At 41.2% G+C, this 22196-nt stretch overlaps 1 protein-coding gene across 1 annotated transcript in view; it reads right to left on the bottom strand.

Annotated features, from left to right (window-relative positions):
- The window catches only part of FAM135B (family with sequence similarity 135 member B), a 209871-nt gene extending 189117 nt beyond the window's left edge, over positions 1 to 20754 (bottom strand). Inside the window, exon 1 of the mRNA XM_065831691.2 lies at positions 20565 to 20754. The gene's annotated coding sequence lies outside the window, so the exon portion shown is untranslated. The remainder of the gene's footprint in view (positions 1 to 20564) is intronic.
- Between the last annotated feature and the right edge of the window lie 1442 nt (positions 20755 to 22196).

Here is a 22196-nt window from a genome sequence, read left to right as displayed (position 1 = left end):
AAAATATAGCAAGGTATTGTGTCCATCTTTCCTCCTCTGAAAATCTTACCACCATATTTCCAAGTATTCAAAGACAAACCTGCAAATCTAAGAATAAACAGATTCAAGACAGTGAATAACTGATTCCTCTTCTCCATTCGACACAATGGTAATAATGACACCTGCCTTGAAAAATAAACAAGCTACATAATTAGTCTGCTATTCATAGTCTCTTTTATTCCTCATTTCAAGGAACACCAGTCACTCGCATCCTAGATTATTTCCATTCCACTCAGGCACAGCTTCCTTCCTAGTGCTATCACAGAGTATTAATTCTGTTAGAAATGCAAAGTGACACAGAATATTGTTTACAGTAGTGTAAGGAATTCCATAATGTTTTATATTTCCTGGCTAAATTATAGATATGTTTCAGATTCACAATTGAGTCTTGGCAGGCTCAGAATTATGCTTAGCACCTCAGTTCAGAAACCAGCTCACACTCTCGTGAGATGCTCATATAACTCCAAATGAACCAGTCAGGTGTTGGAAGATACCTTCCAGATCACAAAAGTACAAGTCAAGGAACATAGCACACTTTGTAAAAGCTGACTATGAAAGGATATCGAAAAGGAGAGAAAAGATCTAATCTCAAAGCTTAAGAGAATGCACACCATTTAGATATCACATCTCCTGGCTGGTTTGCTGATTGATGACAAGAGCTACAGATGGAAAAGGTGGGAGGGAAATGGAAAGCTGTCCAGCACTTACACTTTCCAGACTGTCAACAGCTCTTCTCTGTTACTTTTTTAGGAAGTTGGTTTTTGTTGGTTTTGTTTGTTTGTTTGTTTTTGGTTTGGTTTGGTTTTCATGGTTGTTGTTGTTGTTGTTTTTCAGTTTCCCTAGGAAGATTTGTTCATAGCTTTAATTACACTCAATTTCTAAGAAACAACATAGAAACGGAAAGCAAAGACAATGGAGTTCTTCTCTGCTCCTGAATTCAGTAAGGACAGTGTCATTGACTCCCATCAGCTTCACAGGGACCCTCAGAGAACAATTGCAGCAGGTCAGCACAATTCAGAGACAGCTTCTTTCCAGGCTCTGCTGTCCAAAGTTCAATTATGAACCAGAAGGGCACGTCTTTTTATAAGATCTGCACACTTCCATATTGTCGCCTTTTTCTCTTAGCTCCTCCAGTGACATTTGGTCCCAGGCTGAAACTCAGTAATTCCCTCAGATCAGCTTGTACTGCTAGGCAAATCTCACTAGAGCTAGATTTTTAGATATTATATTGTTTTTCTTCCTTACCCTTTCCCCTCCTATCTTCAACAGACAGTTATGTGCAAACCGAACTTCAAAGAGAGTAAAAAGGTTTGACAGAGATCTGAAGCCTAACATAATATCTCACCAAGGCATTAAGTCTCTTGAGCCTTTTGTAATAAATAAATGGCATACTGTAAAACACAAATGAGCATCACTGCGGCAGTGATTTCATTGTCCCGATGGGGGACCTGTGCCTGGCACAAGGCCAGCTACGTAATTCAATACTGAGAGAGAGCACACAAATGGACCTCGGGAGGAGGATCGATTTTAATGTAATCCCATCTACTAATCAAAAGAGACTCATGGATTAACATTCAGTAGGAAATGTCTGCTCAGAGTTGTCATAGTTTATTGATAAAGATAGTTTTGTTTTAATTAAGAAACAAAATGCCAGTTCCAGGTCTAATTTTAGCTGCAAATAATCAGCTATTGATGATGTGTCTGGCTGAATTGTTTCAATCTGCCCTAAAATGTTGGTTTTTAAACTAGATCAGTCAGTGTAGGTTGTTCTTTTCATACTGCAAGGAGAGCCCATTCTCATACTGTCTTCATCCTCTAGGCATGAGTTGCCCATAGTTTCCTATTTTCCCAATTTGGTACACATTGCTGGCCCAAAGTTAAACCTGACTCGTCACTCTCCATCCACCACTACCTAACCACCTACAAGACAGTATCCTGCTTTGTCTATCCTCTGTCATGCTGAAAGCAGCAAGCTGATATGCACACCTCAAAAGACCAGATGACATCTCAAAAGCCCAAGCAAGATGTGCCCATTAAGGTTATCTCCTCAGAGAGAGCAGAAAACACCATACCTGGTTTAGGCTGGGTCACTTTTCCAAGAGAAGCAGAACTGACTTGCTTATTCACTGTCTTGTCCGTGCTTATCTTTCAAAAAATACAAATCACACAAAAAGCCATTTTCAGTGTATCATGGCAACCTGGCACACACTTTCGTGACCCACAAGAAGCTTCATCCATCAGTGGGACAGTGTTTGCAGAATATGTTGCCCACACAGATGGTACTTCCCCCTGAGTCTTCAAAAGCAACTACAGGCCAATGTTTGGTTTTGTAGGGTGGACAAACCTCTTCTAATCTAGTGTTGTAACACATAAACGGCGGTTAGGCTGAGCAGCAATATGTGCAAAGATGGGGTATTTTGCTGCAGTGGGGTCTACAAAATTATTTTGCCAATTTCCTTTGGTCTGGGTTTTCCTCACTCAAAAGAAAGCTGCAGAGTTTTGCGGCACACCAAACACAATGCATCCTAGTCTATGCAAGATCTTGGGAACAAATGAAGACTCTCTGAGATTATTTCACCAAATCTTAGGCTCAGACCCAGATTCAGAACTGAGTTTTGCATCTGGAGTCTCTAACGGGCCACAGATGCAGATAGTTTCCTCACATTAATCTTAAACACTGAAACTTGAATGTTTGACTCAGATCACAGTCTGTTCCTATTCCAAATGTTGTTGTTCAACAAGCTACATAGAAGTAGTCAGACCAAGGTGCAGGGACTAAATCCTACACTGTACTCAGCCAAAACACGTAGCAACACAGCCAGACCAATCCTCAGCTGGTCTTCCAGTTCCACTGTTCGAACAGGTTGCTTTCAAGGTGTGATTTAACTTAAAAGATCAGGCTTTACTTTTTTGACAAGCACTCATTTGCCTCCATCTCCCTGCTGCAGAACTGTCAGTCCAAACTTACCCCTGCTCATTTCCCAGGCTTGCTGATAGCTCTTTATTCATAATTTGCCAGTAGAAAGTACAGGGCCTATTCCCCTCCCACCCACTTATTTGCAATCAGCGGGTGCAACTATGACTCATCCATTGCTAATATAGACTTCAGAGACCCATTCAAGGAGTTTATTAGCTGATCTCACAATAGCTGTAGCCTTCGTATTTAGTTGCAACAATTTAGAGAGAAACAATTTTAAAGGTTGCCATTTTCTTTCTGTTCTTTCCCTGGGTTAGAAGAGGTTGGAGTCCTTCCAGAAGACAGATGGAAGGGGAGATAAGAATATGGTCCTACCTGGGAAAACTGGTCCCCTCCTCAGTAAAGGAGGTCTGGATGGCTAGAACCCTATTAGAGAAGAAAGAAAGATTGGAAAGAAAGTCCTGTTTCTATGCAAAGATGCTGGGATTTTGGAGAAAGAGAGACTGGTTACAGTTTGGAAGGAAAGAGAATGAAAATATGGAGAGGAAAGACAGTGAGTGAAAGGAAGACCATGAATGATTCAGCTTCTTTTACCAGAAAATACAGCAAATTCAAGTTCACCTAAGAAGAGGCTATGGATATCAGTACAAATATGATATCTATTTCTGCATTGCTCCAATTGCTTTCAGGTCCCTGTTCAATACTCAGATCTGAACAAGCTTCCAGGACGCAGAACTCACATACTGTTTCCCAGAGACAGAGTCGTGAAGCCAAAAGAGGGAAGGAATTGAGCATCTCTTACGAGACAAGCATAAGGATAGACCCACCTCAATACCATTCCTCCCAAAATGGATGAAAGGGGAGAACTAAGAGATTTAATTCTGAGGGTAAAGGAAGGAGGACACGAAGGAGTTACCCTCCAAAACGGGAGGAGGCAGGTCAGCACAACTTTTTATCTTGGCTAATGAGGAGAAGAACTAAAGGGAAAGCGAATATCTGGGAGCCTTGACAGTCAGAATGACAGTTTGTTGGGCTTAACACTGAGATGAAACAGAAATGTGGCAGGTTCACATGCAGGGACAACAGAGACAAGGAGAGAGGAGCCTACTCAGCAAGGAGTGATAGAGTATGTCTATGGAACTGAAGATGAGGTCAACTCTGTGATGTGCTGAAGCACCACTGAAGTCAGGACCTGTTCCACTCCGGGATTTGTGCCTGGGCAGATTAGCACAAAGTGGTAATGGCAAAATTCAATTGCATGGAGGTGGCTATGGGACTATTTCCCTTGTTTCTGTAGCAACCTGTGGTATGGGGGCATGGAGATGAAAATTGGCCCAAAATTTCAAGAAGTCCATTATGTTGAGAGTGATTCTACATAACTCTAATTCTATCCTACATGTGAACTAGCAGGAGTCAAAGAAGATGTTGGCAAAGAAGAAAAACGAGGGGGGACAAGCTGTGAAGGGACATTTCTAAGCTGGGAGGGGAAAAAAAAAAAAAAGAAAAAAGAAACAAAAATGCCTATTGGAGTTTGCTACCTTTAGCCTTCCTTTTTTAAACTTGCCATTTTAGCAGTGGACTTTTACAATCATAGCGACACGGTAACGGCAAATATTAAATCCTACTATGGCACAATAGAGATTTTTCTTGAGAAACTACTGAATGTTTTAATCTACTGTGGCAAAGCAGATGGGTCTCCTTCGAGAGCTGAAGAAGAGACTGCTAATAATCGGTTTATTATAGGACAACTTCACTATGCAGGTGGAACAGGAAATATGTTTTCAGCTTTGTTTTCTGTTGTCACAAACATCTTATTTCTCTATGTATGTACTAAGCCCCAGCATTCTGCAGTGCCTTTATGTTTCCTCCCCTCCATTTTCAGTATGGAATTCACTGTTCTTATTTCCTACACATTGTACAAAAGGAATTATCACTTGTACAAAAAAAACAACAACAAAAAAAAATCTGAGGAAGTTAATTAACAGGCTGTTTCTTTAAAAAAAATAAAAAAAATTTTGCATAACACAGTATATAACACCAAAATCAGGCTTTCTGAATGCTTTTAGCAAGGAAAGCACTGTGACATTTAAAAAGTGAATCAAAATACAGATAACATTCTATCTACTAAAGTCAAATGTTATCTGTACTATGACCTAACAATTTCAGCACTGAAAAAAACCCAAAAACCTACAAATATCTCTACATAGAGATAGGAGACTATGAACCAAGAAATAAATGTCAGAGTTCACCTTTTGACTTCAGAGTACTGGAGACAAATACGGCACTCAGATATGCAATAGCAAGTCCAATGACAATGGCTTCAATGAAAGGTAAAATTTACTAACTAAACAACTGTATTTCTCAGACAAACTGACAAGGTATAGACTGGATGGGTGATATGCAAAATGACTGGGAAACTGGCTCACAGGCCACACTCAGAAGGTGGCAATCAACGTTTTTTACTCAGGCTGGCAGCCTGTAACAAGTGCAGTCCCCCCAGGATAACTACTGGACCCAACACTGTTTAGCATCTCCATAAATAGTCTAGATGACCAGATTGACATCACTCACAACAAGTTTGCTGATGACAGTAAACTGGGTGGCGAGGTGGACACATCAGAAGGGAGAGGCATCCAACAGAAAGATCTGGAGAGGCTGAAAGAGTGTGAAGGTTAACACACAAGTGACAAGTCTTGCAGCTGGGTTGACATAACCAAAGATCCCAGTACAGTCTGGGACCTGTGTGGCTGGGGAGCAGCTTTACTGAAAGGAACCTGGAGGTTCTAGTGGACAAGCAGCTAAACATGCATCTACAGGAATATTACTAGCACATCATCCCACTACTCAGCATTTCTCAGGGCACATTTGGAGTACTGTGTCCAGTTCTGGTCCCCACAATTAAAGCAAGACATGGACATACTGGAGAGAGCCAAAGGAGGGCCACAGAGATGATCAAAGCGGGTCTGGAGAACCTGCCCAATAAGGTAAGACTGAAGGAGACTTTCTGACTGAAAGTCTCTTCTCCCTCGAGAAGAGCAGGGTCAGGGGGAACCTCATCACAATATTTCCAGTACTTAACAGATAGCTACAAAGAGGACAGAGGCTCACAGGGAGTCCACGTGGTGTAGACAAGGGAAAACTATTCTGATCTGCACTGGGAGAGGTTTCATCTCTGTATAAGAAAGATATTTTTTACTGTGAGAACCATCAATCACTGCAACAACCTCCACAGGCAAGTGGTAGAGTCCCCACCACTGGAGGTTTTCAAGATACAACTGGGCAGTCTGCTACATGTTCTCATTTCAGCTCCATTTCCCACAAAAGGTTGGACTGGAGGATCTTGTGAGGTCACTTCCAATTTGGGCTGTTCTCTGATTCTGTGGTAATGAAGAGTTATAGAATGTATTTCCCAGTAGGCTGGTTCTGTCATAATTTCCCTGCAAAACTGAATCTGATGGGAATCTTTCATTTTTTTTTCAGCCTATGTGTCAGCACCCAGGAGATTTTAAGATTGTCTTATAGCTGCAAATATTTTCACTGGCTGTAAAAATGAGCAGGACTTTTCCCTCTCTCTCTCATTTTCTTTTTTTAAATTCACCTGAGCCTTGGTCTCCGCTTTTTGTTAGCTTTGCTGGTTGTTTTTTTGTTGCTTTTTTTGTTTGTTTGTTTGTTTGCAAGCTTCATGGTTTAAGAGTATGTTTTTAATCTACATTCAATGTATTGCCTTTCACAGAATGCTATCTTCCTTTCACATTTTGGAAAAGAATGAAAAGAGACAAATGTGAATCCCCTTTTTATCTCAGCTACTCAACAGTTAGTTCTGCAGAGCACTACTATGCCCAGCCTGGCATATCAACTACCCTGCTAATACCAAAACCAGTGATAAAAACCCTTCGCCATCCAAGGGGACACTTTTCGATTAATTTTGTAAGAGCTGAGAACACTATTACCTGGCCCATTCACAGCTGAAATAACATATTCCTTCTACTCATAATCAAGGCATAGAAAAATCTTCCTATCACTAATAATTTTGGTCATTTGTTTCTGAAACCTGTTATTTCTAATGTGGAGTCCATAAGAGACAAAGACCAGATTAAAATGCACAGTTTAGGAGGTGCCAAGCTTCTGGTAAGACACAATGATGTTTTGGAGAGCACGCCCATGGGATCTATAGCGAGAAATTCGCCAACTGTGAGTGGGTGGTTATTTGTGTTTAGACTCAAAATGAAAACCCTATATTTCCCACAAAATAACATTTTTTGACAGAAATAAAAATATTTGTATGGATCTGAAACACTGTTTTTTCAGTGAATCAGCACATTTCATTTTGAGTTTTGGTTTTTTTTAAAATGTAGGGTTTTTTTCCTAAAATACTTGCAATTTGAAATTAAAAAAAAAAAAAAGTGTTTCAAAACAAAATAAACCCTGAGCTTTCCAACAGGATTACAGGACACTTAATTTCCAGCTTTTCCCCAAAATAAGTTTTAGAATATAAATACTTCCCACAGGCTGATGTTAATTTAAGGAAAACATTTTTTCATTGAAAAATACTTAACTGTGGGGAAAACAAAACAAAAAAACAAACAAACAAAACCAAACAAATAGAAAAAAAAAAAACAAACAACTCACCAAATACGATTAATTCTTATATTCAGAAATAATCCTCATTCCAGTTCTTACGCACCAAATATTCTATTTACTTCAGAGGAATTTGTTTCCTGAGATAACCATACATGTGTAAAGGTTTTCTGAAGGATCTCCGATCAAGTGATGAGCATTTCTTTAGAACCCAGCTAGGACTATGAATCATTCAAGGTACTTCTCTCCATTGTACATTATTTTGTATTTATCAACAGAGAATTTCATTTTCTTTCAAACAGCTTTGTTAAGTTTCCACAAGCCTTGCCTAACTGTAATACTTCTGCATTTCCTATCATCTTTATTACTTTGTTGATCATTAAATCAATGATCTGGAAAAAAAAGGATGCATTCAACACTGATTTGGGGCTTACAGTAGATTTGCTGTGACTTGACAAAGATTCATAAACACAAGAAGATAAATATTGCTCTTAAAATTAAAAGGAAGGAGTTTGGACTCTGTCTCAGCAGTTCCATTGTTCTAGACTGGAAGAGAAAGAATTTTTAAATGAATAGTTTAGGTTCCTGGTGACAACCCAACCCACCTAACCTGCAAATCCTACTGAAGCAATCACAGAAGTCAAGTGAACAGGAGTCATGCAAGATCATGTACTACATTGCACAACAGTGGAGGGAGAAGAAAATAAGCATTTGTCTTCTCAACATATTGTCAGCAGTGTCTTGGACACAAATTCAATCAGCAGTTACAACCACTTACATCAGCAGCTGCAGCAGCAAAGCATCTCAGTCTCCTGCCTGCATTGTGAGCCACAGTGGGTGAGGACACCACAGGTTGGACCATCACAGCAGGTCCTCCAGCCACAGAGTGGTTGCCATGAGAGCCAGTGGTGTACAAAGTGTGGCCCTTGGAGACAGAGTCACATTGGCTGTATCCAGGTTGAGAGGTCTGTCAATGTGGTGGAGGAAGATAGGCATGGATCTGGAGATTAGTTTATCATCTGGATTTTTCATTATTTTTCTCAATTCTACACGTCTCAGACTTTAGGTACTCATCTGGCGTCATACTGCTGCTCTCCTTGACTTCAACCAGAGTCAGAAAGACTTGTAGTGAACAAGTCAGGAAAAGGTTACAACAACATTAAAAGTTTAGGTTCCAGAGTGACTGAAGAAAAAGTCCAGGTGGAAGTCCTGGAGAAGCCAACAAAGGTCAAGCATCAGCACGGCTCATTGTCACTCTAGTGGCAGTTGTAGGAAAAAGACCTTAAGATGTAATTAATTTTATATGGTTGTTGTTTTCCTTACTACCAGACATGTTTCATTCCTCTGGGAATCAAGTTCCAACTCCTTTTCTCTCCCCACACAGAAAAAGCCATTACGGTACAAATGTGATATTCATAAATTAAAGTGTTGTCTGCAATGAACTGCTGGTGAATAGTGGAAATTTCCTCCACCAAAATGTCTTCTTTTTATTTTTTTTTCCTCCTAATGTGGAACCATAACATCTGCAAACATCGGAAACGTGTATTTTTTTTTTAAAGAAGCTGTGTGTTCCCATAAGTGCACCCACACATAGCACTAAATTACTCCTCCAAACCAAGGGTTCTGCATATCTGAACCACTGCAGAGGTGCACTTAAGCTATCCTTGAACAAGCTCTCTCACAGGCAAGGGAAGGATGACTTTCTGCTTGGTTTAAAGGGCCCTACCCAACAGGACTGAGTGTCAGGGATGTCCCGGTGCAGTTGGGCACATATCTAAGGCAGCTATAGTTCCTCTGTTATCCAAGATGGCTCATGGGGTTTGCATCCTCAAAGTCCAAAGGCACTTCCCGAACTTGCCACATTTTTGTCAAAGATGCTGATTATTCCCTGACTACATCTTACCACTAAAATCCTTCACTACACATACTCTGAAGTAATGCTAGTGGCTGCTTCACCATTCTGCCACTGTGGCAGTGTAGCAAGCAGTCAGGAGTCCAAAGTAGGACATTGTACAGAGGAACGTGATAGCAGATCAGAGGAAAGGTGGTCTTGCCTTGTGAAACACCAGAACAGTCTGGAAACCTGAATGACAAAGACAGATCCCCATCCCTGGCAGTGTTTAAGGCATGTAGATAAGGTGCATGGGGACATGGTTTAGAGGTGGACTTGACAGTGCTAGGTTAACGGTTGGACTTGAACTAAAAGGTCTTTTCCAACCAAAATGATTATATGATTCTATATGCGCTCTACTACAGAGAAGATTGCTATGCCACACATCTTGGGAAACCTACAAACAAGTGACAACAGTGCCTGGAAGAGAGAGCTCAGGATGTTCATGCACTGTTCCATGTTTTAGCAGTAAATAAGATCGGATACACTTGGTAAAATGACAGACATCTACAGTGTAAATGGCTGTTCCTCAATATCTTGTCCAGGTTCCTGTTTATACAGCAGAAATGAAGTTTGAACATGATCTTTCTATCCTAAAATAGGCATTTTTAAAAACTTGTCTGCGTAGTGCCTTAGAAATACCTGTTTCTCTGCCCTGTCCACAAAAAAGAAAGCTGGTAGCTACTTCGGATGAAGTTGATTCCACTGCAGATCACTAAATTAAATTCCACTCATAACCAGGGTCTCATATAAAATGCAAAGACTCATGGGTCTGCATCTTCTCATACATGAACTAGCAATAGCATTTCTGCCTGGAATCCTTGCATAAAAAGGTGGGTGTATGGGGGGTGGGGGAAATGAGGCTTTATTGCAGTTCCTAGATTGCATGACTTATCCCCAAAATTAAAGGGAAAGACATGGCATTCATCCTTACTCCAGTGATCTGGCTGCAGAAACTAATGTCTTACAGAACGAACTGGACCCATATCCCTCCAATTTTGTACTTGTGCAACTGTAAGTGGAAATATTCTCACCCAATGTAAGTCTGTACTCCACAGTGGGAGTAAATAGAGCTGCGTTACTTCCAGAGAGTTTACTGCCAAAGGTTGGATTAAGACAGAAGAGGATTTCTGATAATAAGACCATCATCCTCATCACAAAGCATCTGCATTTATAAAATGTATCAGAATAGAAACTATTCATAATGAAGATTCACTCCACCACTCACACTGCATAGCTAGTGTTATATACCAATTTTAGATCTTAAGACTAAGAAATACTGTTCTTTCTAGCCAGAATAGGCTGTAGAGATTCTGTTGCCAACCATAACATATAAAAGAACCTATAAAATTACAGTCACACACTAAGGCTTATGTTTCACATTTAACTTAATGTTTATCTTGTCAGGAAATCCAGCTAGACCATGCCAACTTTTTGTTTCATTCATGCTGTCTTCAAAATCATCTGCTGTTGAGGGAGGAAAAGGAAAGGGAGAGAAAAGAAAACGCAAGAGAATTATCCAAATATATATTAAACAAAAAAACAAACAAACAAACAAAAAAAAAAAAAATAAAAAAAGGATAAAATTCAAGTTAATCTCACAAATCAGTCTCAAAAATGAAAGCTTTGTACAAAAGACTCCATCAGGAACAGCATTCACTTTTGCTCCTCTCCCATGGATTGAAGTCATCATCTCCAGCTTAATCTGGAATATAAACAATTATTCTAAAATCTGCCCTTTGCACATCTACAATAGGAAGCGGACACTATGACTTCTGATAAGCCTTATCCTGCTGAAAGGCTTTGTGATTTTTGCTGCTGATGAAGTCACCTTGACATGCTACAGACCTGGCATCAGCCACACTCATGACAAAAAACAATTGCAACCTAGGCAAAAGCGAAAGGGTGAAATGTCAGCTGCTTCTTTCAAAATTATCTAAAATATCTGCATTTTCTTCACATTAAGAAAAGAATTTCCTTACGTAAAACACAGCTTACACATCTAAATAATTCATTGTGATGAATTATTTACAAAGATGTGGACCCAGTATGTTTACAGCTCCCAAGTTGTTTTACAAAAGAGGAAACATTTATATAATTGGTCCTCAAACTCTTTTTAAAATGTTCTTATGATGAGAGGTTTCTGAATATCAGTGGCACTGGTCCTGAAAGCAAAGCTTTTATAAACTGAGCTTTTGGTTGAAAGATGGGATAAGGAAATGACTAAGGTGATCTTTTCTTGGTAATTGGTGATTATTACTGCCGAACAGATGATTCTTCCAAAAGTCATCCTGTAAGCCTTGGGTTATCTCAGGTATGGTAAAAGACATAATTAAATCACTGACCTGAGGCATTATCTCCCAGAACAGTCATCTGCCATGTACAGAAGCAGGGGCAAGCCAGACCCATTTCACTATAAACGTCAGTGCCTTCCCCCAGCAAAGTGTATTCCAAAAGTCCCCAGAGGAAGCCATGCGTGCCTGGGAATAAACCTGCCCTTGACAGCTTTTGACAAGTTCATCTTCACCTCTGTCATGCTTTGCATGCTGTTCTCCTCTCAGAGTCTCTGCCAGCTTCCTCTGGGTGTCTCCACAGTCAGAACTCCTCATGGAAATTCTCTTTGCATGTGCTGTCAGATCAACTCTGTTTCTCAAAAGCAATCTCTCTCTGAAAGCTCCTCCTGACCCTAGTCCTGACCATTCAAAAGCTTTTATGGATCACCCGTAGATGGGTAAAAACCTGGACTGGATAAAAACCTGAGAAAGCTGGTCTGATCCCACAGGTGACCCTGATCTGAACAGGTGATTGGAAGAGAGGTCCCTTTCAACCTGGCTTATGCCATGAACCTATCCCTTGAACAAAAATTGCTTTTTGATATTCACTTCTCCAAAGACTTAGTCAAATAGCAGTCTCAGAAAGAAGCTCCCTTTATCTAGAGTCTACACAAAAGGCACCTATCACAGGAGAAACAACCTCTGCATTTTTCCTGACCTCTCTGCAGCTTATCCCCATGACTCCAAAAGGCTCAGATGAGGCACAAGGGAGAGTGATGACCTCAGAATATAACACAGAAGGAAAACAGGTAGAAGAAAAGCTCAGGTGCACTGAGGAAAAGGCTTGGCTTTAGTTGAATCTTTTTAAAAACAGTCCTGTTAGCTACATTTCTTCATACAATATGGTGCCATCTTCTGCTCTGAGGGGAACACCTGTGCTGGTATGGTGAGCAGACACCTGACTTTGGGAGGGGAAACAAGGCAGAAGTGCTGATGCAGCCACCTGTATTCCTCCTGCCTGCAGGTGTGGTGACCAAAGTAGCTCCAGGCATGTCCTTGCACACTTCTATCCCAGCCACAGTTGTCTCTGTATTCAAACCAGACAAACCACCACAGCCAGGGTTTCATTACATATGATGCAGAAATTCCCAGTTAGTGCATTCAGCCCTTGCTTCTTGTCTTCACTCTTCCAGCACTATGTTGTGTGTCCTTTATCCAGAGACAATGTTTCATCACTTGTGCCCAACACAGGGAGTTAACTCCCTCTTTTCACTGAGCACCTTTCTTTTTCTACAGTGTGTTCCTCATCTTTGATCTGCCATCTGACAGTGCAGCAGGTATTCCGTGTTGCAGTGCTGATTTTGGCATTAGATGTGTCCTACTTTGATCTAACTAACCTATTTCAGGGTCCCACATCACCACTATATCTGGGCAACTCTTAGCATATCATCATGGAGACTTAAAGATCATAGCAATAAAAATATGTGCATGATAAATCAAATTTCACCTTCATCAAGTTGCCCAAGTTGAGAGGTTGGTCATGCCCTGAGGGGCTATAGAGAAAAATGGATAAATCTCTTTGGACACAAACAACCCTTGCACAGCAATAGAACCGAGGCTTATAATTTAGCAGTGATCTTGACATCTGCTGTTTATCCCCAAGTAGGAGCATAGAGCAGGGGAACAGAGTAGCCATGGTTACATCCCTGTCCCTGCTGCAGGTCACTCCCACTTCATTGGTTGCTACCATGATCACATAGTCCCACCCTAGGACAAACTGGCTTCCCAAGTCATTCTACATAGCTTGTTTCACCCTGTGCAGTCTGCTTATGGTTCTGGAGAATTATTAACTTGCCAAGGATACTAATTAACTTGCTACAAGAGGCCTTGAACATCTGAGATAAAGTTTGGTGCTCACACACATGGGTCACCACAAAGCATTGCTGATCTAGCAGCTGCCAAAAACAAAGGAAAGCCATTCCCCCGCCACCAGAGCCCAATGTGTGTTCAGCATGTGCTGCTGTAGGCAAGAGGGTTATGCCATTGTATATTTTTAGTTCAACTAGCAGTGACTATTTCTGCATTCCAATTTCTGATGCTGAGTTATCCCACCTTCTGTTTCTCGATTAGGGTATTATTATTAGCTGCACTAAATCCATGAGCTTCTCAGCACGGTAAGTTTAATAAAGCATTAATGTCATCCACTACCAACGCAAGTCACCTAAGAAAACAAGGCCTAATTTACAGTGCTACTAAAAATTAGCAAGAAACTGCTGATCATTCCTCACTAGGCTTTTTTTTTTCCTTTTTTTTTTTTTCTGAACAATCTTTCTTCCCTCTCCAGACAAAGGACTGATGCAATCTAAAATCTATTCCTCTCATTCGCACCATAAAAGACAGAGCACATCTAAGGGCTTTTCACACAACATTTTTAAATTATTATTCCTCTTCATTTTGGGCCAACCTGCAGATGTTGACTTCTTGCGAAATAGAGTAGCCTTGCTGGAATAATGTCTCTCTACCTTGTCCCTCTTTTGCCTCTGAATGTCCCTGACTTTGCGGCTTGGTTTGCCACATGAAGACAAATAATGTTCTGGTGGTTGTGATGTCCCAAGCTGAAACAGCAGCATTACATTGATCCATCTATGGCAGCAAACAAAAGCTTTTTGGCTGACAGGGTTCAGACTTCCACGCTTTTGTCAAACAACCATCTCTTCACAGCCTTGTGCATTGTCTTTCCTTCTGAAAAGACTTTTGAGCATTGGGATGAATCCTGCTGTTTCTGAGGTCAGTGGCAAGCATCCTATAGCCTCCAGCAGTGAAAGGGCTGAGTGGCTCCAGAGCAAAGCACTCTAGAACATAACACGATGCGACTTTATTTTTTCTAACATCTAACCTGGCAAACTGTACTCTCACATAGTTCAGTTTAAACACAAATGCAAAGAGAGAAGAAAACAGAGATAAAACAGTGAGGAGACATGAACAGAAAAGAGAAGTTTTCAGCTGAGATTTTAAACCAATGAAGGCAGGCAAAGAAAATAAATAGGGATATGCCATTGCACTGTGTAGAATAGATTTATGCGGTGTAGTGTGCTGTAAGAAGAATCACTTGCAGTAGCAGACGCTACTTAGGTCTGATGAAATCCATCTGCCTTGTCCCACAGAGATCCTCATTTCTTAAGATGGGGGATAGTTGAGTCCTAATAGCACAGAAGAGCTGTGCAGATGTAAGCCAATACCTGCTGAATGCAATTACTCCATCACACAGAGGGTGAGCAGTCGCTACAGGTACTGGCAGCTAGCAAGCCTGCATCACAGGCTCAGAACCTGTGGCTCAGAGTCTCAGCCCTCTGCAAAAAACAAAATAACTGTAAGAATTCAGATTTTGTTAGATTGCACAAATCCAAAAAAGTGGCATAAAAAGGGACATGATCTTCCACAATAGTGTGTTTCCCTATCACCTCTAAAACACATGGGAAGCTTTCTTATGCAAACAAAATAATTTCATCAGTTGTTTCATGCAGACATCCTCAAAGCTGACACCCACAAGCCAAGGGCCTGTTTAGCTAGATCACAAGCTCACACCATCTACAAGCATCCTCTGCCCACAATAAGGTCAAACCAGAGCCACTGAGAAGAATGAGAGACTCTCAGTGGAAAGGAGAAGAGAATACAACAAGGATAGCAATTTTCATACAGAAATACTCTACTTGTAGAGGAATCAAGGGAGGGAAATACTGGTTCTTTTGCTCTGTTCTCTACAAAATCATCCTCAGAAAATAGGATTGCTTTCCCTACTGCTACAGTGATTTTGGCAGTATGGGCTGACAAATTGACAGATACAATGTTTCACTCAAGTCACAAACTCCAAGTAATACTCATGTTCTTTTTGGGACATAATAAAATAATGGAACACTACTTTCTAGCCTCAGAAATAAATACAATGTTAGCAACATGTTAGGAACTGAAATTACATGTTAGAAGATGCTGGCAGAGCCAGACTCATTTCCAGTTGCCCAGATCTGGATAGTAATAAACCGGGAGAGATTTGTTTACTTAACTAGCTGGACAAAGAAAACACCTGCTGCTTTCCAGGCTGCTAAATGGTGGCATCAGGGTCCTAATAGCACAAATAGTGCCTACCAAGCAGTTATATTAAGAAAGTCCCACTTGTCATTGTGTTGCATTCTGTGAATCCTTAAAAGCCACACTGTTACCAGGAGGTCAGAATTTTGAATTTCCATGCAAACGTAACAGCTAGCAACTTCTTGTAGCACCACTGCTGTACATTGTCATACAGGTTTGTGGTATAAAGAGTCATATCTGCAATTCCTCCTTTAAAGTCCAATAGGATGTACAAGGCTTGGTCTGTCTATATAGCTAAGAATAAATAAGAACAACTCTAGATAAATATATCTACCAGACACAGATCGGAAAGTACAAAAGCAAACATTCGGTAAATATGTATGCCAGCAGTAGGTCATACTGCTGCTTCGTCTGTCTTATACCTGTGGTCCTAAGGATAAGAAAACACAACAGATAGCAAGGACGTGTTGGGATATTGCATCTACCTACAGTGCTTCCTGTGAAGTAAGAGAAGTAAACTTTGTGGATGCTTCTCTGTCCATGGAAGATGAACTTAGATTTCTCTGTGGATGCCAGTAAAACCAGAATCCCTTTTTACCTGACAGAGCCATAAAAATGGATTGCTTTGGTACTGAAACATAGTCACATCTGAGGTGTGGGGGTTCCAGACAGAAAGAAACCACAGCTGCACGTGAGACAAAAGCAGAAATGCTATCAGATTTCTTGCAGATTTGTGGGAGGACCGGAGAGAGCATCCACCTCCCTCCAGGGGATTATCTCGTGATCTCTGACAACACATAGGTGGCGGCAACATTTGAATGTAGGAAATTAATAAAATCTCACTTTTACAATTTGTTTGGATGCTCCATCTGATGCAGTGAAACAGGGAAGTGATAAAACTGCTGAATAACAGAGTTCTTAACATTGCAGGCACTAATAATAGGATTAGAGTGAGAATAAAATAATGTCTTCTTGGATTTGGAAGATTCGGAAGAAGTCAGTTTCTGACTCACTAGCCCAACAAGTTGATATCAGGCATGTCATGCTGTTGACCTTCTGAAGAAGGCTCCGATCAGCCAAGAGTCCACAACCGCTCCTGGTTGTTTCAGCCCATTACCTCCTGGAGCAATGTTAGCAAAGGTCATGCTACATCACAGGCCCTGGGCATTTTGCAGCATGTCAGGCATCGCCAGTGTGCAAGGAAAGGAACTTGGTACAGAGAAGATCAGAAGAAATACACACGGAGAGAGATACCTGCACTCTTCATGCTGTTAGACACAATTCCTCAATGCCTTGTAGCTGTGCTACTGGAAAGCACAGACTCGTAGTTTGCTCACCAAGCTGGGGCGGAGGGTTTAACCCATGAATGAGGAAGCTGATGGACCCCAGAAGATGCTGAACAAAGAGACGAAGAGCTGCCACTACCAAAACAAATAGATTAGAAAGGAGTCACAGTCTTCCAAGTGCTAGTGAGGGTATCTGCTAGGTGGACAAAGGTCCCTGTTACATGAGCATGGGTATGATTCAGACTTGAGGAGAACCTGACAAGGCCAGACTGACCCATCAAGTAGATAAGTGTTGGCAAAAATAAAAAGGTTATTTCCTTACCAGGTAATGATGGACCACAACTCCTGCTAATTCCAAGGGGATCAGATAGGGAGTGCCCAGTTTCCTAAGTAAAGATCTCACCCTTCCCCTGTTCACTGTGAAAACTTTTATTTTCCATGATTACATGTCTGTCTCATTAAGAATCAAATCTAGCCAATCATCATGCAGTGTAAAGGGAAAAAATTACAACATTGCAACAGGGGAAATCACAGACTGTGATTATTGAAAGGAGTAATAAACAGCAGTTTAAGCATAGCCTCAAAATAAAATTAATAGCATTGTTAAACAAAACATAAGGTACAACATTTGTCATTAAATCATCTCTTGCCTCAGGTTACTACAAAGTAGGATCTGGAAAACTGCAGCTTCCTTATTAAAAAAAAAAAAAGCCTTGGGTTCAGCATTTCAGAAATCCCTGTCTCAACCTGTTGGCAAATGTTGACTTTTGAACAACAACTATTGTATAAGTCTTCTTTTGTTCTAAGCTCCAAAACATGCAGTGGGTGGCTAATAAAAATCAGGATCGGGATTTTAAAAGATACTTAGTAATATCATTAGATACAAAAATAGCGTTTTTTTCCTTAGAACAGTGCTAGTGAACAGCACTAAGTCGGCATCAGGAGAACAGCTCTTAACAGCCATGCACAGAGCAAAAAAGAAAGACTGTGTTTCCTTCCATTACTAAACAAATAAAATATAATACAACAAGCCATAAGGTAAAATGAAAAAAGTCTCTCCTAAGTGTTCCAGTTTAAGCAAGGGAGAGAGCTGTGGGGGTGGGGGGCACTGAGCATTATAAATTCGTTATCTAGGGTGGGGAACATCTTTGCTGTTGACACTGAGACCAGATTCTGTGCCCCCACTTTCCATAAACAACCAGCCCTCCACTGAGGGTTTTTATGGCAAAGTAGTGCTCATGGAAACACCAGCCTTTCTCAGAGCCGTTTCTAAGAGAAGTTATGCTGTCCCATAATAACCAAAAGTCTATGTATGAGTTCTGGATTCCTCACAATCATCTGCCCACAGCTAGCAGCAAAGTAAGACTTGCAGGCTGGTAATATGTAACCCCCAAAACCCTTTGACCTTCAGTCATTTGCTTGTGCTGATGACAGGATCACTACCTGATGCTTTACTGAGGTTCCCCTTGATTACACATTTTACATCTCGGCATCACATATAAATGGGATTTCTATTTTGCCTCTGACATCTTGGTGCCAGCAGCATGATCAGGTTTGTGCTCTATTTACAGGTATTTTTATTCCCTCTCTGTTGTTAAGAAAGAAAAGTTGTAAGATTTAAATATTCTCTAGATTTCAAATAGACACCAAATCTTAAGCAGAAATACACTCTGTAAATGTGTCCAGGCTAATCTAGTGTCCTCAGGTCTGCAGCCCTACAGTGCCTCAGTTTAATTAACAGAAGTATCCAAAATCATCATCATCAGCTAAACTTAGTGTCTGTAACCACTGTTATTAATACAGATCAAACAGCCCCTTGTAGAGAAGACCTGTTGTGATGTTAAGGTCAGGTTCTTAAGGAAATTATTTTGCAAATCAAAGCACCAGTTCCAAATACTTCTTTATGTTTTCTTTTTCCCTCTCTCATCCTATCAAGTTCCCTCGGGATAGGCCGTAATTACCAGGTAATTTTTACAGTACTTCTGCATAAGAACTGAGCATGAGGTTCTGCCTACCCAAATTCCTTGTTTTCTCATAGCTTGCAGGAGGAGGATGTTTATAATCAGAGAGAAATATGGGCCCAATTCTGCCTTCTATTCTATACCTATAATCTCAATTATCTTACAGTGCCTGGTGATTTTAGGATGATATGCAGGCAAATAGCCAAACACAGGATTGGGACCAAAAAGCCCTGCAATTTTCGAACCAGGTTTAATCTGAAAGACAGGTGTCTTTTAGCCTTTACTGTATTACTTAGTATTGGGTCATAACCAGATTGTCCCCACAGTATAAATAAGAAGCAGAATTATAACTATATTGTATTATGGGACCGGTTCAAAAGCCTTCTTTTAAAATACTCATCAACATTAAAGCCAGCAACATTTCCAGCCACAGAGACAAGGAAGATTTGGGGAGGAGAAGGGAAGATTGGGTCACCAGACAGGGAGAACAGGGGTTGAGAGAGGAGACAGAGACAGCAGCAGCAGCTCTCTGTCTCCTTACTGCTGACTAAATAAATAAATAAATAAATGCACAGAAATAGTTACGTGGAAGTGGAAAGAGCTCTCTGCAGTCATTACATAGCAAACACTTACCGCTTGGCTTAAACTTACTTCTTATTCTCTCCCCCTTCATGCTCCTCAGGCATGTACGCACTCATCCACATATATTTGACTGCACAAGGAAGCTCCATGGCTTTGGATTTCTTCTGTTTTTAAAATGACAAGGACTGTCCTCATATGCCTTTGGATTAGAACTATACTTTCTACCTTTTAAAATGTACCCAGTACATGCTTTCTCACATACATATTAAACAAGCGTCTCTTACTGCCTGGCCATCACATCCACATCTTTACAAAGATTTCATATATATTTTTTCTTCTTCTTAAACAGTGCAAAGGTTTAAGAGCAGTATTTTCACAAATATATATATATGTATACACATATATTCACAGGTATGATTTTATGATGATTGTAATGACTTAATCTGGCTTTAAAGCACTTAAGGTAAAGGTACCAGTTGTGGACTACAGTGAGGTTTCTAGTCTTGGCTATTCATGCACCTTTCTGGTTTATAGCTCTGCTGAATATGAGAGAAAGATTTATTTGTAGAATGATCAGAGACAGAAGTGTGTGACCTTTTTTTTTTTTTTAAGGGTTATTAATGACCATGTCGACCTTTGCACTGCTGCTGCTGCCCACTTTTATTTCAAAAGCACAGCTGTTCAACACAGTTCCCCAGGCACCCCATTTTCTACCGACCTTTTGAATATTATTTATTATTCCTTATGTATCTGGGTAGAGGAGAGGGAGAGGGACAGTATGGCAGAGCCGTGAAACATGAGCCAGAAAACATGCTTGCCTTGAATTGTCATCACACCGCCGTTGGAAGGAGCGAGCCAGAAAAACTAGCAACAAACACTCTCACGCAAACACACACCAGGCACACACCACATCGGTCACAGGGAGTTTGCGAGCAACCCCGCAGCTCTTACCTGGGTTGTCTGGGATCCCTCTGCAGTCAGTGCACCACCCTCAGCTCCCTCTCCCCTATTTTTCCCCACTGTGGGGAGCAGCGGGGCTGGTGCAGGTGCAGTGGTGGGGTGACAGTGCAGGTAGGGGACAGCAGGCAGCTGGCTGCAGCCTCGGCTGCCGGGCTCTGGCTCCTGCCAGGGCTGCTGCTGCTGATGATGATGCCGAGGAGGAGGAGAGCCGAGTGAGGAGGAGGAGGATGCTGGCGGTGATGCTGTTGCCATGGTTACCCAACTCAGCGGCAGCAGCGGCGCCGCTCAGCGCAACAGCTGCCCCAGCACCCAGATCTCCTCAGCACCCATCACGGACAAACAGCCCTCGATATACAGACACAGGTATCAATATTTCACCCCAGAGCCCTTGCCGGGGCACAGCGATGGTGAGGAGGATGGAGGTCACTCCCTGGTGTGATGCCGGGTCTCAGGGAAAACATATGGAGCAACTCATCTGAAATGTTTGCATTCTGCACTTGTGGGTGAGGAGCTCGCTGCCTGCAAAGGTCAAACAGTAGCTTCTAGGAAGGAGGTCTGGGTTTCAATTTTTCGGGGTGCTTTGCATTTTTAGGAGGAATCAAACGAAACAGGAGAACTGAGGAGGAGAATAATTTTCAAAGTTCCTGTTTCGACTCAATTTAGAACTTTTTCTCTTTTGTACTGAAGGTCAACCCTTTTTCTTTAAAACATGACTTAAAAGTGGGATTTTACTGTCTTCTTGTGTAAAGGTGTTTTTTGCATAGAGAAATCCCCTTATAAGCCACTTCTGTGTGAGAAAGGGAATTGCCTTTTACCACAAAACAGTGAGAAAAACCTTCCTGAAAGGAACTCTTTTACAGAGTCCAGAACACTAATACTTTCACGCCTAATCGCATGAAGTAAACAAGCTGAACTTTGCCTTTCTCTAGGGATCTGAGAAACAAGGAAGGAAAAAGACCTCAGGTGGACTGGCTGCCACATGATCAAAATGCAGAGTCCTAACTGAGACAGACATGTGAAATCAAAGCATTCGGTTGCCATTTATCTATCAAATACGCAGGTCAGGAGGCTTGCATTTTGCTCTGGAACATCACAAGACACAGCAAGGTCACAACGCTCAAATGTCACTTCCATCCAAAAATGTCAGTGCAAAGCTGCATAACGCTCATGAGCCTTGACAGTTCTTTCAAGTGCTGGTACCGTTTGCAGGACATTGCAAAATACTGTCTAAAATCTACTGAAAAACTGAAAAATCACTTGTGGAATCTTTCTAAAGGAATTTGCTTCCTACTGACAGAGCTCTGCTTGCAGTCTGGATGCTGCAGAGGATATCAATCTATGAGCCTGAGGCACCAAGAAGACACACTGGGTGGTGTTTCTTATGAAAGTATTAGACCTGGAGAAATAGTTATAGGAGATGTGCTGGCAACACTGCTTCTTGAGGTATTCTAGAAGACAATGTCTCCACACTATCTTTATTTGAAGTGTCATAACGTGGTTCATATAAAGGCATTTTCTATGTGTCTCATTACTATAGGGGAACCTGGAACCACCTACCCAAGGAGCATTTTGCTCCAGCCAGCATACATTGTTAGACTTCCTTGGAGTAGCTTCCAATTTCCC

The sequence above is a fragment of the Patagioenas fasciata genome, chromosome 2, assembly GCF_037038585.1.
Source record: "Patagioenas fasciata isolate bPatFas1 chromosome 2, bPatFas1.hap1, whole genome shotgun sequence".
Taxonomy (NCBI): domain Eukaryota; kingdom Metazoa; phylum Chordata; class Aves; order Columbiformes; family Columbidae; genus Patagioenas; species Patagioenas fasciata.
Note: the sequence above shows the minus strand (reverse complement) of the source record. Positions and strands in the feature narration are given on the sequence as shown.